Source organism: Erythranthe guttata, chromosome 8 (genome assembly GCF_056151865.1).
Source record: "Erythranthe guttata isolate IM_541 chromosome 8, IM_541, whole genome shotgun sequence".
NCBI classification, from domain to species: domain Eukaryota; kingdom Viridiplantae; phylum Streptophyta; class Magnoliopsida; order Lamiales; family Phrymaceae; genus Erythranthe; species Erythranthe guttata.
This window is the reverse complement of record NC_142540.1, coordinates 5,890,593-5,907,073: the sequence shown is the minus strand read 5'-3', so window position 1 is coordinate 5,907,073 and position 16,481 is coordinate 5,890,593. Positions and strand designations below refer to the sequence as shown.

General features: G+C 36.0%; 1 long non-coding RNA gene and 1 pseudogene across 1 annotated transcript; one reads left to right on the top strand and one right to left on the bottom strand.

The window, feature by feature from the left end:
* The first annotated feature begins 1,110 nt into the window (after positions 1-1,110).
* LOC148768380 (uncharacterized) lies at positions 1,111-9,035 on the top strand. Its single transcript, XR_016033087.1, has 5 exons — positions 1,111-1,398; positions 1,482-1,706; positions 1,785-1,877; positions 8,532-8,645; positions 8,893-9,035. It is a non-coding gene; the product is annotated as an uncharacterized LOC148768380 (long non-coding RNA).
* Positions 2,043-7,533, bottom strand: LOC148768381 (uncharacterized; annotated as a pseudogene).
* Positions 9,036-16,481: the final 7,446 nt, after the last annotated feature.

Here is a 16,481-nt window from a genome sequence, read left to right as displayed (position 1 = left end):
AGTTTGGACTAGCTAGTGTAGTTAGGGTAGGTAGCAGTAGTAATCTTTTAGCAGCTGCCATTTGATCTTATGTAAGGCTTTATTTATGGTGTTTTCCTTTCTTGTATGGATTCAAAGCTCACTTTTGGAGTTGGAAATCAATGAAACCTATTTTCGGTTTGTTTTGTTTTGCTGAGTTTCGTATATTAAAGCTAGTCCATGACAGTAGGATTATGGTCTTTTGATTGTAATTTTGTGCAAATTGTAATGCATGAAAAATCTGGATTGTGAAAGGATTTCGGAATCATGTTATTTATTTATAAATATATAGCCATGAAATTGGAAAACTAAACTCAAATTATGTTACAAAAATAATTGAAATTTCATACTAGTACCAAAATTATGTTGAAAATTGGAATTTTTGTGATTTCATGATGAAATTCTCAAAAAATCGAGTTTCTAATGTAGTTCTTTGTGGAAAATATAGTGTGTGAAAAACAAAGAACTCAATTACTGTATAGTTCATTAACGAATACATAATTTAAATAACAAGGAAAAATCTAAAAAACGATCGAATAGTAAATGTCGTGCAAAGATTCTTATATTTCATCACTTTGATGCAATAAAATTTTATTCATGGCTCGTTCTATTTTCATTCACTCGTCATCTATTAGTTAAATCAATAAATCAATATGCAACTCAGTATAAAACTACCCCTGAAAAATTAACTAACTATCGAGAACCAAGACTAACATAAGTCTTCAAATACTAAATAAGTAACTATAATATCACCTTCTACTATTACACTTCAATATTATAAATACTGAAGCTACAGACCACTGTCAGGAATAGCAAATAAATGAATCCCGAATATTGCAAATTTCAGAATTAAACATAAATTTTTCGTATATGTTCAACTTTAATTTAGTTTTAGTTTTTCTATATAATCTTCACTTAATAGAAAAATATTTTTTTTAATTTAAAGCCCTCGCTATTTCTAGGTATACTTGCTAAGTAAAGAATGCCAAAAAATAGGAGTTGAGTTTTGTTAGACGATCGTCGTTTGGAAATATTTCAAAAGATAGGAGTTGGATTTTGCTTTTGCTAACTGTGATGCTGATAGTGTGTCATAAGTATTGTGTTCATTTTATTTTTGTCTATGTATATCTTATTTCTTTTCTCAGGTGAGCGATGTCGGAGGAAGATATTTCTGTTGATCATATAGGTACTGAGTCTACAAGTACTGACGTGGTTGATTTGGAGTTTGACGACATGGGTATTCCCGTTGCACCTGGGAGGTACAAGTTGGCGGTGGCTATTAGTAACGAGGTTACGCATTGGGATAATTTTGATCCATGTATTTCTTGGCCTAACCACAAAAAAATGGGCCATGTCGATGGATTGTGGAAAGCGTTTAAGGTATTTGTATGTAATTTTTATTTTATTTAAGTTATTTAATTTTTTGTTTCATTTCAATTGTATATTTTTTATGTTTTATTTAGGGAACTTGGAAACTTCCTGAAAATGAGGCTACAAAGAAATAGTTAAATGAGACTGCTAACGGTCGTTGGAAAGATGCAAAAACTAAACGATTGAAGGCGGTCTTTGATAGAGCTCCAGACCTTGCCACGGCTAAGGCAAATTGTCCAAATAGGATTAGTGTTCAAACTTGGGAGAAACTATGTGATCGATTTCATTCTATTTCTGCTCCAAGTGTTGATGGGAAGGTAAATTATATATATTTAATTTATGGATCATGTTTAAATATATTAAAGTGTTTTAATTTTTTGTGTTATTGTTCACAGTCCAAATCAACCAAATACAAGGACTCGCGAAAGAAAGTCTCGACAGACCACCATTGGGGTCGAACAAGTATCAATAGTTGGTCCCACAATCATGTAAGTAATTTGATCTATATTTAATTTATTTAAGTTTAAAATAGATACTTACTGATATGAACCACGCCAACCATGTGACGAGACCCGATAACAATACTTCGGTTATCAACTCCTGGACCGTCCAAAAGAAGGAATCAAAAGAGGGTGGAACCGCGACCCGTTGTCTATAAAGAGACAAGAACCTTGGTATATGAAGACGCCACAATCAATTGTGGAAGATTGATTGATAAGTCAGGTGAACGTACGGAATCCTCCGATATGTTCGAAGAGTTCTTAAAGAACTAGAGAGAATAACCTCACAATTTAATTAATGATCAAAAGCTGTCTTTCACAATGAATAAGAAGGCATATATATAGCCCCCAAAACATAGTCTTCAAGAAAGGAAAATAAAACCCTAAATCTACTTAATAAAGGCTCTAAACAAGTGAGCCACGAAATTAAAGAGGGCCTTAATAGAATAGGCCCATAAACACACTAATATGAGCTGATTAGAGATGAACCCACGGATTTAAGGTAGGGTGGGCTTTGGTCTTCATCATGCTTGCTCTTATTTGCTCAACTTGGACTAATCTTTAGCCCGGATGGTTCCCACACTTGTCGGGTGACTCCGCCACTTGAATATGCATAATCCACCCTTGTTTATCACCATTGAATGAAGCTTTCTTTGTTAAGACATTATGGATCAATGCAGCAAGCTTCTCCTTGAATTGCTTAGCTCGGCTCCTTGTCACTGGTCCGGTTGGGACTTGGATAGGATCATCTTGCCAACTGTTGGTTAGACCTCCATCATTCCCCTCCTCTTGAAAAGGATTTGTCCTCAAATCATCACCTACATCAAAATAACTCAAATCAGCAACATTGAAGGTGGTACTAACATTATAGTCACCTGGCAAGTCCAGCTTATACGCATTATCATTCACTCGCTCGAGAACTTGAAAAGGACCATCTCCTCTCGGCAGCAACTTAGAACGCCTTTGTACTGGAAATCGTTCCTTTCTCATGTGCAGCCAAACCCAATCTCCAGGTTCAAAAACCAACTTGAGACGTCCCTTGTTCGCTTGCTTTGCATATTGTTCTGTTCTCCTCTCCATATTGAGCCTTGCTTTTTCATGAATCTGCTTCACAAGTTCAGCCTTTTTCTTTCCATCCAAGTTAACACGCTCAGATAAAGGTAGTGGAGTTAAATCCATTGGAGTTAAAGGATTAAAACCATAAACAATTTCAAACGGTGAAAACTTAGTAGCAGAATGAACAGCTCGATTATATGCAAACTCAACATGTGGTAAACACTCTTCCCATGTTTTAATGTTTTTCTTGATAATTGCCCTCAACAAGGCAGACAAAGTCCTATTTACTACTTCAGTTTGACCATCGGTTTGTGGGTGACAAGTAGTAGAAAATAATAATTTTGTTCCTAGCTTACACCACAAGGTCTTCCAAAAATAACTCAAGAACTTAGCATCACGATCAGAAACAATTGTCCTAGGCATGCCATTCAATCTAACAACTTCTTTAAAGAACAAATCAGCAACATGCGACGCATCATCAGTTTTATGGCATGGTATAAAATGTGTCATTTTAGAAAATCTATCAACGACAACAAAGATCGAATCCCTACCATGTTTTGACCTAGGCGGACCTAATACAAAATCCATAGAAATATCAACCCACGGTTCATTGGGAATAGGCAATGGTGTGTATAAACCATGGGGATGTACTCGAGACTTAGCTTGACGACAGGTAACACATCTACCACAAATTCTCTCAACATCTCTCTTCATGTGTGGCCAATAAAAGTGTTCTTTCAGCATGTGTAATGTCTTTTCGAAACCAAAATGACCCATAAGACCTCCCCCATGCGATTCAAGCACAAGTAATTCACGTATAGAACACATAGGAATGCAAAGTTTATCTTCCCTAAACAAGAATCCCTCATGCCTATAGAACTTATCAAATGCACCCTTTTCACATGCTTGATAAACAGTACCAAAATCGGCATCTTGAATGTACAACTCCTTAATTTGTTCAAAACCAAGTAATTTAACATTAAGAGTAGAGATTAAGGTGTATCTTCGAGACAGTGCATCAGCTAAAATGTTCTCTTTACCTTGCTTGTATTTGATGACATAAGGAAATGTCTCAATGAATTCCATCCATCGGGCATGCCTCTTGTTCAGCTTGTGTTGTCCCTTCAAGTGCTTCAACGATTCATGATCCGTGTGAATCACAAACTCCTTAGGCCAAAGATAATGCTGCCACGTCTCTAAAGCTCGAACCAAGGCATACAACTCCTTATCATAAGTCGGGTAGTTTAAGGCTGCCCCACTCAACTTCTCACTAAAATAGGCAATCGGTCGTCCCTCTTGCATCAAAACAGCGCCTATGCCTACTCCGGAAGCATCGCACTCGATCTCGAATGTTTTCGCGAAATTTGGTAGAGCAAGTAAAGGAGCTTTGGTTAACTTCTCCTTAATTAATTGAAATGCTTTCTCTTGCTCGGCCCCCCACTTGAACACCACATTCTTCCTTATCACCTCGGTCATTGGTGCTGCAATAGTGTTAAAATCCTTCACGAACCTCCTATAGAAACCAGCAAGGGCATGAAAACTTCGAACATTCGCTACACTCGTCGGACTTGGCCATTCTTGGATAGCTCGAACCTTTTCTTCATCAACCTGAATACCTTGTGCACTCACAACAAAACCAAGAAAGACAAGCTTATCCGTGCAAAATGTACATTTCTGCAAATTAGCATACAACTTCTCTTCCCTAAGCGCACGTAAAACGGATTTCAAATGCACAACATGATCATCCAGATTTTTGCTATAGATAAGAATGTCATCAAAGTAAACTACAACAAATTTACCAATGAAAGATCGCAAAACATGGTTCATTAATCGCATGAAAGTACTAGGGGCATTAGTTAACCCAAACGGCATAACTAACCACTCATATAAACCATACTTTGTTTTGAAAGCAGTTTTCCATTCATCACCCTCTCTCATTCTTATTTGATGATACCCACTTTTCAAATCGATTTTTGAAAACACACAAGCACCATGCAATTCCTCTAACATATCATCTAAGCGTGGAATAGGATGACGATACTTTACCGTTATATTGTTGATTGCTCAACCATCGACACACATTCTCCACTTTCCATCCGCCTTAGGCACCAAAAGTACCGGAACAACACACGGACTCATGCTCTCCCTCACGTGCCCTCTTTCCGTCAACTCCGTGACCTGCCTTTGTATCTCCTTAGTCTCCTCGGGATTGCTTCGGTAGGCTGGTCGGTTTGGAATAGAAGCTCCTGGCACAAAGTCAATTTGATGTTCAATGCCTCGAATTGGTGGCGACCCCGGTGGTAGCTCCTCTGGGAATACATCATCAAATTCCTGCAAAAGAGAAACAACGGAACTAGGCAAAGAAGAGTTTAACGTTGTTAGTGTTCAAAAAGGCCTCCTTGTACATAAGTACAATCATCGGCTGATTCGAACGCATAGCTCTCTTCACATCACTCGCCCTTACATATAAACTTGTTTTTCCCTCTTCTTTTCTCTCATTGGCCAAACTCTCTTTTTTATTTTCTCTCTTGTTTTTCTCAGCCTCACTCTCTCTTTCTTTTGCACTCTCACTCATTTTCTTTTGATCACTCTCTTTTTGTAACCTCACTTGATCCTCATGGACCTGCTGTGGCGTTAAAGGAACTAGAGTGATTGTTCTTTGGTTGAACGCAAATGAGTACTTGTTGGTGAAACCATCATGCTTGGCCCGTCGATCAGATTGCCACGGTCGACCAAGTAACAAGTGTCCAGCTTGCATCGGAACAACATCACACAGTACCTCATCTTCGTGCCTCCCAATGCGAAATGATACTAACACTTGCTTGTTCACCCTCAATTCTCCACTATCATTAAGACATTGCAGCTTATATGGTTGTGGATGTTTGGTTGTAGGCAACCCTAACTTCTCCACCATCGTAGTGCTAGCAACATTGGTGCAACTTCCTCCATCAATGATCATACTACACACCTTGTCTCGAACATGACATCTAGTGTAGAAGATGTTTTCTCGCTGTGCTTCTTCATCTCCCTTTGCTTGCACGTTTAGAGCTCTCCTTGCAACCAAAAGTTCACAATGTGCTGCATATTCTTCTTCTCCATCATCCTCTTGTGGTGGTGTGGAATCCTCCTCTTCTTCGGTCTCAAACCCACCATCATCACGCAGCAGCATAACTCTCTTGTTTGGACATTGGTTTGCTTTGTGACCCCTGCCATGGCATTTAAAACACTCTATCTCACGATTCCAAGTTGTATTAGAATCGATTTTACCTTAGACTGCATGGTTGGTAGTGTTTTGCTTTGGCTCGAATTTGGGTTTAGTCATAGCCGGCTTCTCATCTCTGCTAACAACATTATGCCTCCAAGATGAACTCGAACTAGGGGCTGATCGTGGATTGTTACCCCTCCGCTTGAGCTGATTCTCAATCTTGATGGCCATGTGTACCATGTCCTCCATCTCAACATAGTGTTGCAACTCCACTACGTTAGCAATCTCTCTATTCAGCCCTGCCAAGAACCTTGCCATAGTAGCCTCCCGATCCTCCTCAATATTTACTCGGATCATTTAAATTTCCATCTCCTTAAAGTACTCTTCAACACTCCGATTTCCTTGCTTCAAATTCTGTAGCTTTTGATACAACTCTCGGAAGTAGTAGCTTGGCACGAACCGCTTTCTCATTAGGGATTTCATCTCGTCCCAAGTTGCCACTGGATTCTCCCTATTTCTCCTCCTATTCAGCACCAATTGATCCCACCAAATGATGGCATAATCGGAGAATTCAATCGCTGCCAACTTCACCTTCTTGTGTTCCGAGTAATTGTGACAATCAAACAGCAGCTCCATCTTTCGCTCCCACTCAATGTAAGCTTCAGGATCGTTTCTGCCGTGAAACGATGGTATATTCACCTTTATGTTTCCCAAATTGTTATCCTCGCGGTTTCGAGCATCGCGAACCCTCGCTCCAAACCTTCGATTTAAAACAACGGAATGTTGGTCATCGAAGTCATCACTGTAATACTCATCCTCTTCTGCCCTAGCCTCTCTAGGTGGAGCTTGTCCTCTCCTTTGCACGTTAGGAATGGTTTGGGGAAACTCATGCCGTGAGTTTTCCATTTGATCCATCCGCTCATGAATCTGCTCCATCTCTTGCCTTTTTCCTCTCAAATTCTCAATAGCCCCAATCAAACTCACCAAACAAATATCAGAATTTTCAGCAACAGTTCACCACGAATTATCAGGAATTGATATAGAAGATGAAAGATGAACTTGAATCGAAATAGAATATGAACAGAATTTAATGACCTTTGGATAGTCACAATTAATTTATTTTGTTTGAATTTCGAAATTAATATTATAGGAAACAAAAGAGTGTAGGAAGGAAGTAGATATGGAGTAGAAGACAAAAATATTCAAGGATCCCGAGGATAGGAAACAAAATATACCCTTCCTAACTTAAGATGCAGTATTCGGATCCTTTCCAACTACTTACAATACCAACAAGGAATTATTCCTTTCAAATAATTTCGATTTTTGCTTCTTTTCCTTTTTTTTCGGATTTTTTTTTTTATGATATTTTTTTTTTTTTTGACAATAGACTCAAGACGAACAAGATATTGGACGAATTTAATGACTCAAGAACAGATTTGATGACGGAAACAAAACAAAAGAAGAAACGATGAGACTAGAAGGAAGAAAGAGGAATACGGAAAGAAACGAAACAAAAACAACAAAAGACTCAAAGGATAGACGAAACCTTCTTCGAAGATGGCTCTGATTACCAAATGATATGAACCACGCCAACCATGTGACGAGACCCGATAACAATACTTCGGTTATCAACTCCTGGACCGTCCAAAAGAAGGAATCAAAAGAGGGTGGAACCGCGACCCGTTGTCTATAAAGAGACAAGAACCTTGGTATATGAAGACGCCACAATCAATTGTGGAAGATTGATTGATAAGTCAGGTGAACGTACGGAATCCTCCGATATGTTCGAAGAGTTCTTAAAGAACTAGAGAGAATAACCTCACAATTTAATTAATGATCAAAAGTTGCCTTTCACAATGAATAAGAAGGCATATATATAGCCCCCAAAACATAGTCTTCAAGAAAGGAAAATAAAACCCTAAATCTACTTAATAAAGGCTCTAAACAAGTGAGCCACGAAATTAAAGAGGGCCTTAATAGAATAGGCCCATAAACACACTAATATGAGCTGATTAGAGATGAACCCACGGATTTAAGGTAGGGTGGGCTTTGGTCTTCATCATGCTTGCTCTTATTTGCTCAACTTGGACTGATCTTTAGCCCGGATGGTTCCCACACTTGTCGGGTGACTCCGCCACTTGAATATGCATAATCCACCCTTGTTTATCACCATTGAATGAAGCTTTCTTTGTTAAGACATTATGGATCAATGCGGCAAGCTTCTCCTTGAATTGCTTAGCTCGGCTCCTCGTCACTGGTCCGGTTGGGACTTGGATAGGATCATCTTGCCAACTGTTGGTTAGACCTCCATCACTTACTTTATAATATTTTATTATAGTAAAAAATTTGGCAAAATTCCTACGGTGTTTGATACGTATAAGAAAGCATATATGGGTATTGATGCACTGAGGGAAACCGGGCCAACTATTAGTGAGGAAGGAGATACAGAAGAACCATATAATGGGATAGCAACTCCTGAACAACTTCGCATTTCGGTAAGTGTAATGCAATTTTATTCTTCAATTGGTTGTATGTTAATTATTTATGTTTATTGTTGTCGCATGTTTATCATATGTAAATTATTTGATATGTTAAATTACGTAGTTGAGATATGCGGATATGAATATTTGTTTTAAATAATGTTAAGTTGTTGTATACATGGATGGTTTTTTTGGGGATGTTCATTTATTAGTTGTTATGCTGTCGAAATTTTTGCTAAACAAGTGTACTTAATATTTTCAGGCTGATTTGGAACGAGTGTACGAGGAGACAATGCGTGATGGAAGTGACGAAAGCACGGCCAACTCAATTGCAATAGCAAAAGTGCTCGGAGAAAGCAAAGGGCTTGGAATTAAGATTGCAACCACCACAAAGAGTTCAAAGTCGAGTTTAAAGATGAAAAAATGGAAAGATTGGAAGCGGAATTGAAAGAAACCCGAGAAATTGTGAACACCTTGGTCGGCCGTTTTGGACTACAAGCCTCGACATCGACTCCTTCCAATGATGGTAGAGTATAAAAAGGGATGAACTTTGTTTGGTTTTTGAATTAAAGTTTGAAACACTACATCATATGCTTTTAAGTTTTTATGTACTTTTTTTAATTTATGTTTTGTGCTACCTTGATATTTAATCCGTATAATTGGTTTTAATATTTTTGATATAAGTGTATTTTTGTTTTTTGTGTGTACAGCTGCGTCGAAAATTACTTTTCGTCGCAGACCTTGCGACGGGACGTTTGGTGACGTTTTTTGTAGGATTTGGCGACGAAAATTATTCGTCGCAAGAAGTAAAAAACGTCGCCAAATATGAATTTTCGTCGCCAATTTTCGTCGCCAGTCGACCATTTTGGCCTAATGAATATTATTTTGTCTTATTTTGTGCATCATTTTTTTTATTTGGTTGTCCCTGCAATAAAATTTCTCTTGTTACTACATCTATGGTTTGTACTATATTACTGTTGTGTGTTCTATGGTTTAGTCGGTTAAGGCAAAGTCGCTTTTCCTTGAGAAACAAAGTGGGCATATATATATATATATAAAACAATATTTCTATTTGTTGTATTTCTTCATGTTCACGAAAATTTCAATTTTTATACAATAAGTTTCTTCAATATATTTGAACCTTTCGTGCTTTTGAGCACGAAACCTTTTAATGTTGTGACAATTTTGTGCTGTTGAGCACGAAATTTCGAAGAATTTGTACTCTAACAACACAAGGTTTTGCAAGGTGTTAGGTGCTATATAGCACACAATATTCAATTTTTTGTACTTTTTGTGATCTATATAGTAGGAAATCATTGCATTGTTTTTTTATTTGTTTCTTTTTTTTTTATTGATTTTCGTACTTCTTATTACTACTAATCATAAACCTAAAGTGTTACCTAATCAAAAGTAAATCATAAATAAATTAACGTAACTAGTAAAATAAACCTTAAATAAAAGTCGTATGCACCGGATTGAATTATGAGAATGTCAAAGAATGTTGAGGGTTTTCGGAAAGATTATTAAGAGCTTTCGAGAATTTTTGCGATTTGAAAGTTTAATATGAATTAAATTTCTTCTGCGACTAGTAAAACGCCCTTTGCAAGAAGCGTGATAAGGTTTGTTAGTTGTTTATTTCGGAAAGATGTTCAAATGGTTATGTTGGTTATGGGTTTGTGTCATTCAAAGATGAATTAGGAACCAACATAATGATTTTAATGCGAGTTTGCCAAAATAAGTTTAAAAGAATTTGTTTAGTATTCATTTTAATGTTTTTGGTCTAAATCCTTCCGTCAAGTCTAAAAAAAAAAAAACCAATCTATAGCAAAAGTGACAGTTAATATGAAACACATGTAGTATAAAATATTCATGAATCTAACTGATAACTTCAAAGAATTGAGGGTGCATTTGGATGGAGGGATTTGGGAGAGGGATTTCAAATCCATAATAACAAATCCCTCTGACTTGTTTGGATTGAGGGATTTGGAGATGGATTTCAAATCTCCACCCCTTCTTTTTAGTTGATTTTGGAGCAATATTGATGGATTTCAAATAACTCCAATATTAGAGTAATTTCAAATCCATTTCCCAAATCAAATCCGTCCATCCAAATGGACCATGATAGTCTCAATATCTGATCAGCTAAGCCGAAGAAATTACGATGATGATTGCAAGAAACATAACGATTCTTTTTTGTCCTTTTTCTTCTTCTTTTCGCAGCTTTTATATCTAAAAGCCAAAAAAACACATTATATTGTTTATATCAATATGAATCTCTCAACTGTAAAAATTCGCCCTCAGCTTTGAACTTATAAAACAATATTTTGACCAAATATTCAGTATTTTATCACTCTTAGTGGTTGAATTAATATTTAATTCAATGGCAGAAAATCCAAGTACTCCTTGCACTTAGGAATATTTGCTAGTAATCATCGATTAGTTTAACACAAAGTAATAAGAATAAAATTTATGCGAAATATATTGGCACATTGTTTGGAATTCCGAATTTACATAATTAATTATTATTTTTCAAATCCTTTATATATACAAGTCCTCATGACAATAGAGTATCACAAATCACAGTTCACAACACAAACTCTACACATAAACTCAGTACTTCTCCAATAACTATTTGGTGTAAACCTTAATTAAAAACCTTAATTAATTAGAGAAAGAAAAATGGAAGAGAGGAAGAAGATGAAGTTGAAGAAAGGTTGGATTGTAGTGCAAGTTGGATTATCAGACATAATTAGCAATGATCAAATTCAAGATTATTGTTGTGACTACTTTCAGAGATTCTACGTTCCAATTTCATACTTGTACAATCCCCTCTTCCAGAAACTTCTTGAAAAAGCTTCGGAAATCTATGGCTATCAAACAAACGGCCCCTTAATGTTGCCATGCTCCGTCGAAGAATTTCTTCTCCTCCGGTGGCAGATAGAAAAAGTTGCCTCGAACAAGTAATTTGTCAGATACAAATTATATTTTTCCTTTGGTTGTTGTATCTTTCTTTTTTTTTTTTTTTTTTTCTTTTCTTTTTAATTAGATGATAAACATATGGCTCTAATGTAGATGCCATGGATGTAAATTAAATCTTCTCTAATTTGATATAGAAAATATTTACCGTACAAAAGCAAGAATTAAAAATGTGGGAAAATAAAAAAGAAAGACGGAATTAAACAATCAGAGACATACACAACACAAAAGCTGGAGCATTAAGCATAAAGTTCTATGACAAAAAAAAATAAAAATAATTAAATGCTAAATTAGATTTTAACAATGATATATTTTATGGGCAAATTACCAAAACCCCCTGAGGTAAGTCTGAATAACGGAAATTCCCCCTCACGTTCTCGTAATTACGAAAATCCCCCTGAGGTATGCAGACATCTTACAAATCGCTCTAACGGTGTTAAACTCGATAGAATCTTTTTGATTCTCCCGAATATTCCTCCGATAGTACCATTTTATTTAATGAGGGGTCATAAAGATATACTCTTCATGAAATATATAAGTGTCTGCAAAATACTTATTTTTCTTAAATTAAACCCAAATATAATCAATCATTATGAATGTACAATGTATTTTTATTGGATTAAAAAAATCAATGGATGAGATTTCAAAATTTAATTATTTTTTATATATGAAATTAAATATTTTACAATTCGAGAAATACAACCATGCATCATTCAAGCTAAAAGCATAAATCCGTATGAATACTCCTTTTGATAAATAAAATCAATTAAAATATATAAATAAAAAAAAATAAAAAAATTATAATATCAAATTATCAATACAAATTAAAAAGTAATAAATAAATTTATAAAAGCGATAAATCATCAAGTGAAAGGGATGTCTCTTCTAACACTGATAATCCTAGTATGTTCTCCTACTTATCTCAACGCACCGTCACTCACACGTGGCAGTATCTTCCCACCGAAACTGCACAAGAACTTAATTTTCCGAACAGAGGTAGAAGTATCGCCGCCACTCTCATCACTACCAAAACTCGGACTATAAGTGTACCCGCTCGCGGAACTAACTACGGTGGGGCCCGCAAGACCTTGTTGTGGTTGGGGCTGGGGTTGAGGTGGCACGATATGCGGGACCCACCCGCTAACACCGTTGGAGAAAGCCGGAGCTGTGGTTTGGTAATAAACCGCAGGTACGGCTCCAATATCTGTGGGGGTGTTTGTGTAAAACCCTTCAATGAGTCTAATTGATGAGGTTACAGGAGTGATTCTTGGGTCTTCGGGTAGATTTCTCACTATATTTAACGGGCGTAAATTTTTGGGCATTGAGGTCTGATCAAAGGCCATAACACTAATAATTTATTTTTCAGCTTTTTTCTTTTATTTTCACGTTTTCAGTTAAAAAAATTCGGTCAATCGTTAGTCAAGGGGGGTTTTCGTAATTACGAGAACGTGGGGGATTTTCGTTATTTAGGCTTACCTCAGGGGGTTTTGGTAATTTGCCCTTTATTTTTTACATATTTAACAGAAGGATATAATAGACATTTCACGTTTTCGGTTAAAAAAATTCGATCAACCGTTAGTCAAGGGGGGTTTTCGTAATTACGAGAACGTGGGGGGGGGGGGGGGGGGGGGGGGGGGGGGATGGATTTTCGTTATTTAGGCTTACCTCAGGGGGGTTTTGGTAAATTGCCCTATATTTTATTATATATTACATGCAGTGGGGAAGCCGGTGTAAGGGCAGGAGGCTTTAGACCCCCCTCAAATTTAATTTTTTTGTTACTACTATAATTTATATTTTTGTATTGTGCTCCTCTAATTTTTAACAATTTAGTTTTATACAATACATAAACTTAAGTATTTTTATTTGAAGAAAACAAGGAACAAGGAAAATAATAAATGAGTCTAACAAGTATGAAAGAAAGTTACATATTGTGACCCGGAACCAATTGGACTCAAGCCACCTTCAATTGAAAACATTTTCACTATATCACACCTATATATCCATAAAGTCCACCTAATTTCTAATATTTAGTCCAGCCAAAATTCAAATTTATGCAAAAGAAGTCCTAAGTTTGTTTTTCTCTAAATTTGTTTTCGAAGGCCCGTCGAACCCTAAAAATATTAAATCCACCTATAACAATATCATAAACTTGTCGCTCTCAGAACAATCATTTGTTGCTATTAATTTCTTTACATTTTTTATTTTTATTTTTATTTATGAATGTATATTCGGCCCCAAGAGATGAAAACTCCTAGCTTCGCCACTGATTGCATGGAAGCTTATTATTTCCGTTGTTGGCTACCAATTTTCATTATATTTACAGAAGTTCAGTGTTACATTTTGTTAAAATATTCATATTTTAGAAGTTCATTGTCAATTTTAAGAAGTTTTGATAGTTTTTATTAAGGGTGGAGATCGGACGGATCAGATCGGATTTGGATGTTTCGGAAAAAATCCAATGTTTTTCGGAAGTCCAGAATGCCTTTTGATTCCGATTTTTTTCGAAATTTTCGGAAAATTGGAATTTATCAGAATTTTTTATTTTCGGGATTTTCGTAATATTTTCGGAAATTTTCACATTTTTCCGGAAACTCTTACATCAAGCTTTACCAGTGGATCAACGGGTATGTTCAAAGGGTATCCAATAGTTTCCTGATGTGTTTGCTACTCAACATCCATCAGAGGAAACTATACAACATCTTATGCTATGCTCAAATTTGCGTTACGTTGTCCAGGTGTGGAATTTTTTGAAAACATATTCGGAGTGCCTCATAATCTCGACTCAGTTCATAGTACTATTATGCTCTGGTAGCCAAAGATTCCAAATCATTCGCAATACATGGTTATACGAACGAGTGCTTGTTTTCAAATCTTCAATGAGATATGAAATGCCCGTTGCAGCGCCATCTTTGAAAGTGATATTATGAAACTAGATGCCATTATTTGAAAGTTGAAGGTCCATCTTCAAACAATATCTTTTCTATTTATTGCGCTTATGAAAGATTTGTACACATATACTCATGTATATAGACAGAAAAATCCGGTTGCAGATTGTCTAGCTTCTTGGGCTCATTCACTCAGTCGACCATAGAGTATTTCTCAGAAAAAGGATCTTCCACGATCAGTTTGAATTTCGTACAAATGTAATAGGCTTCTCCCATTATGGAGAATAAATAAGTGCTGGTGGTGTGATACTGTATGTATTCTTGTTTTAACCCATTTTTGGGGCCTTTATGGAATATTTGATAGGTTGCATTCCAGGTTAGATAGTTTAGTTATTGCTTTTATAACCCACTTTTGGGTTATTTTATAGTTTGAAGTAGGATCTTAATTTCCCATTTATATCCTTTTTCATTATGGGATGGCTACTCTTTTTTTTGTGAGGTTCCACAGTTTTTCACGAGACCCCTATACTTTTATATATATATTGTTGAAAGCCAATGCAAATTAGAATTAATTTTTCGCTTCTAAATTATTTTTTTGAAATTTTCCGAGTTTTTTGTGATTCCAATTCCATCGGTCTGATTTCCACTATGAGATTTGTGTCATTCATAGAGGAACCAGTATTATCCTCCTAAATAGAAATCAATTTTATACGATTTTGTCCAAATAAGTTTAAGGAATCCATTGGTATTCGTTTTAATTTTCTTGATCTTTATTAATTAGTTCCTCTAATTGATCATAACATCCAAGATTCGATAGTCTTAATTAGCACTTTGTGATGTCTCAATGATGATCAACAAGCGATCTTTTTCTTCGCTAAATCCAAGTATAATCACGATTATGATTACAAAGTACGGAATGATTCTTTTTTTTGTTTTATTTTTTTTCTCCTTCCAAAATTTTTTATATCTAAGAGAATATTTAATAAAAGCCAAAAAACGCATTGTTTATATCAAAATATATATATATATATATATATATATATATATATATATATATATATATATATATATATATATATATATGAATCTATCAACTGTAAAGATTCACCTTCATGTTAACATTTCTGTTTCAATTTTTAAACAAACAAAATGCGTATATATTAATTATAAATAAATTAGTTTCAAAAAAAAAAAGACAGAAAATGAACAGAAGTTCATTGCTTCGTCGTCAAACCAACGCCGGCCACCCCCACCAAATATCCCAACAACTCCGACCGGCAGCCCAAGGTCATTTCACTATGTTCGTCTCCTCAACCAAGAACCGGAAAAATCACCACCACCCCATTGTGAAACCAACAATATAACGGAGAAGACGGCGGCCCAAGATCCAGAAATGAAGAAGGCCGCGCCGCGCCGACGAAGGAATTCTATGCGCCGTCTGTGAGAAGCACGGATGGAGATCTGATGGACAATTATTGCGATCTAATGGTGCACCGTTTGTAATGCAGGGGCCCTTCCAGTCCTTGGCGGCCGGTATTTTTTGTTGAAAGACCGATGCCGATTTGGTGCGTGGGAAGGTGGTGGTGATTTGGATTTTTTAAGAAACTATGTATATTGCAATTGAGTCCCTACAACTTAGACGTTTTACATTTAAAGTTGAATTGTTAATAAAATGAATAAAAGGGTATATATGTCTTCTTACGTCAAAAAATTTCCTTCACCGGTAGCACAAAATCGCGAGTGCACACCTCGAACTCGAGCTAGGGGAAAAGTGTCATTGACTAAAACTCATAAGGGTTTTGAGTAATATTTTTTATCATAGGGTCTTTTCTACAGTTTAAGATTACACATGGATACTATTTGCAAATAACTCCCTTTTCGATTTACTTGTTTATTTGTTTCATCTAGAACATAATTGGTAGCATCAAATGGACATTATAACATGTAAAACATTTTTAAGATAGTTTACGTGTGTATGTCGTTATGAAGG